Genomic DNA, 4,164 nt, shown 5'->3' with positions numbered 1-4,164 from the left:
TCAATGTGTGACCTTTTATTTGATCGCAATTATGGGTTCCGTAAGGGACGTTCTACTGATGATCTTGCCTTCCTAACTGATGCTTATCCGTTTCGGTGAAACTTTTACTGTTGCTGTAGACATCTCGAAAGCTTTAGACGGTCTGGCACAAATCTTTGCTTTCTAAACTACCCTTCTACGGATTATCTCTGTACTTTTATCTCCAATTAATATTTCTGGCCGATCTATCTCGACTGTGGCAGATGGTCACTGTTCTTTCCGTAAAAATATTAACAGTGGTGTCCCGCACGGCTCTTTTCTATCCCCCTCAGTTTGTAACTATTCATTAATTATCTTTTTTTCCCAAAACAAACTGTCCTATCCAGTCATATGTTGATAACTCCACTCTGCAATTGCTCAACATCTTTTGACAGAAGACCCTTCCGATAGGAATTACATGATTCTAGGCTCGAAGCTGCAGGACGCTTAACTTCAGATCTTGCTATCATTTCCGAATGGGGCAGAAACAACTTCGTGCCCTTCAATGCCTCAAAAACTCAATTTCTTCATCTGTCAACTCGACACAGTCTTCCAAACACTTATCCCCTATTCTTCGATAACACACAGGTGTCACTTTCTTCCACAATGAATACTCTTGGCCTAGCAAAATCTTACCAGGAAACTTCGTATCACCTCTCGCTGAATCAGCTTCCTCGAAGTTAGGCGTTCAGTACCGTCTCCGCCAATTCTTTTCCCTCCCACAGATGCTGTTCATATACAGGGGCCTCGTCCGCCCTCGTATGGAGTATGCCTCTCATGTTTGGGGGGCTCCACACACACACACACAGTCCTTTTGAACAGAGTGGAATCTAACGGCCGTAAAATGTATCTCCCCCACCACCTTCCTCTTCCCCTTCCCTTACACGGTGTCCCTTTTCTGTTGGGCACTATAAGTTGACCCCGACCCTTTCCCTTCCTAGGGGTTGGGTTTGTAGCTTTTGCAAACACCTCTATATGGAAATCTTGATGAATGAGGAATTTTACACACATTAGTGTGTTATACATATTTCTCGATGTATAATCACAAATAAAATGGTTCATTAAATGGTTAATATATAGGTATACTTACGTACATAGCGTGAGTGATACAAACCCTAACGGCCGGTGTTTCCAGCCCTCCACCACCCCATGCATTTAGCCCAGGAGTCCGCACTCCACACATGCTCGCCGCTACCACTCTTTTTGCCCTTCGCTACCGTCCCATCAAGCAAGGATCCGTTAGAAAAGAGATCGAGCCCCATCGGAGCTATAGCAAGACTACATGCTTGAGTTAATCAAGCAGGTGTACGTGCTGACACGGTAAGGGTTAAAAATCATGATACAAACCGTAAAGTCTTTATCAACATTTTTAATCATTTATTTAAAAAAATTCCCGATTCATATTAGATCAAATAAATTTTCTTATAATCCCTGAATCATTTGCCACTTTATTAATGAAAGAAATACAGGATTGACGCATAAAATATGCGAAGGGACCGACGAAGATGTGCCTGTCCTGACCCCTTGCCAGACTCCAATAATTTCGCCTTCCAGCACCTTCCTTTCCCTTCCGGGAAAAACCCTTCGAGTTTTATGGAAAATGGCCGAAGAGGTTCGATAGTCGGAGTTGATTTATAGAAAGGCCGTAACTCTTCGTCTCATCAACTCCCCTCTTCTTACTGACAGTCTCCTACCTCTTAAATTCCGCCGCAATGCTGCATGTCTTTCTATCTTCTATCGATATTTTCATGCTGACTGCTCTTCTGAACTTGCTAACTACATACTTTCTCCCTCCCGCGGCCCACTGCACACGACTTTCTACTCTTACTCACTCCTCTTCTAGCCAAATCCCTTCTGCATCTTCATTCTTTCATCCCTCCCGCTGGTAAACTCTAGTTGCAACAGTCTTCCTTTATCTGAATTTCTTCCTGCCTACGGCTTGAACTCATTCAAGAAAGAAGTATCGAGACACCTCTCCACACCCATAAATAACCTCTTCTGTCCAATCGTTCTTTCTTTTGTTGGGATCAGCATCTAGAGGCTTTTTTTATTTATTTTTGTTCTTGAACTGTCTCCCTTGCTGTAAAATAAACTTAGAAGAAAAAGAAATTACTAAAGCACAGTAAATGTTATATCTATCCTATTCTGGTGGACAGGATAATTGTCGGTATACTTATTGCTAGATGCATCTGTTGATCCCTCAATATTTTTTTGTGTGTGTGCGTAATTCACTATGGTCTGACCACGTGACTGACTCACGATCGCCAGCTTATATCCTCCCCGACTGAGATTGTAGCTAAGAATTGCTTTCCTTTGGCCTGGTCTCGCTACTGGAGCATATGGAATTTGAAGTGATTTGAGAAAGATCGAAGCACAAAGAAATTGATCTAAATAGGAAAAAGGAAGCCATGTAATAACCCGAGACGCGGATAAAGACTCCTAGAGGTCCTTAACCACGCGGGGTTCTCTTTCGCTCGATGCTACGCTTCCCCATCCCGTTCCGGGGGCCTGGGTTCGAATCCCGGGTGAAACGTAGGGAAAGAGATTAATTTTCTCGAACAGATCAATTTCGCATGTGCTTTGAGAAGTGGGAAAAAAAGACGTGTGTGTGTGTGTGTGTGTGTGTGTGTGTGTGTGTGTGTGTTCTCTAGTGGCATCGGTAGAGTCCCTAATAACATCCTTTAATGTTTTATCTTCTTTATCTTCTAAACTATGTGGAGTAATGCATGACATGAAGGTGGATAGAATAAATTGTTTCGAAAAGAAAATCATTAGTGGCCAATATATATATATATATATATATATATATATATATATATATATATATATATATATATATATATATATATATATATATATATATATAGGCGGTGGCCGAACTGGTAGCGTACTGGGCCCACATTCACCGCGTGATGGACGACGCGGGTTCGAATCCCACGCTACCACTCGGATTTTCAGTCACCGCCGAGTGGCTTAAAACTACCCACATGCTGTCCTGAAGACCACCCATCAACCCGGACTCTAGAGGAAGCCGTCCAAGCGAATCAAGAACGAGTTCCGGGGCAGCATGAGCCAATGCAAGATGGCGCCACTATAAACACTCGCCTGCGCCAGAACAGGCTGGGCCGACCATCAGGCCCTGGAAGATGCTACCGGCGCAACAGGCAACGACGTAAAAAAATATATATATATATATATATATATATATATATATATATATATATATATATATATATATATATATATATATATATATATATATATATATATATATATATATATATATATATATATATATATATATATATATATATATATATATATATATATATATATATATATATATATATATATATATATATATATATATATATATATATATATATATATATATATATATATATATATATATATATATATATATATATATATATATATATATATATATATATATATATATATATATATATATATATATATATATATATATATATATATATATATATATATATATATATATATATATATATATATATATATATATATATAAACTTGAAGATAGAAGGGATCCATGCGGATTTAAAATGCTAGGAAAGTGAGATCAGCAGTAGAATGCCCTTTGCCAAATCCGAATGAGTAATCAAAGATAAGTTGAAAGTTGATGCTTAGAAAAATTCCTTTGAAAGATTTTTTTACATCAGAGGAAGCAGTCTAGGGCAAAAATTACAATCATTTGGAAAAAAGGCCGCAGAACTAAAAAGGTAACGTGAGAGATTCCAAAGAGATAATCAAAAACGGTTTGCGAGACGTCTCGATACTATTCTCTTGAAAGAATTCGTCACAGAAAGGCGGAAATATAGATGAAGGAAGATTTTTCCAGTTTACCAACGAAAGGGATGAAAGATTGTGTATGGGGATTTGGACACCATAGGGGTGAGGTAGAGAAGGGAGTTGTGAAGCGAGGCAAAGGAGGGGTGGAGGCATACAGTTAGCACATTCAGAAGAGAACAGCATGGAAACAGCAGTAGAAGATAGAAGGAGATGCAACATTGCTGCGCAATTTAAGAAGTAGAAGAGAGTCAATGAGAGAAGGGGAGCTGATAAGATGAAAAGCTTTAGATTGACAAGAAAGTAAAACTACGGGAT

Source organism: Eriocheir sinensis, chromosome 26 (genome assembly GCF_024679095.1).
Source record: "Eriocheir sinensis breed Jianghai 21 chromosome 26, ASM2467909v1, whole genome shotgun sequence".
In the NCBI taxonomy this organism is placed as follows: Eukaryota; Metazoa; Arthropoda; class Malacostraca; order Decapoda; family Varunidae; genus Eriocheir; species Eriocheir sinensis.
The sequence above is the reverse complement of the archived record's forward strand: the minus strand, read 5'-3'. Positions refer to the sequence as shown.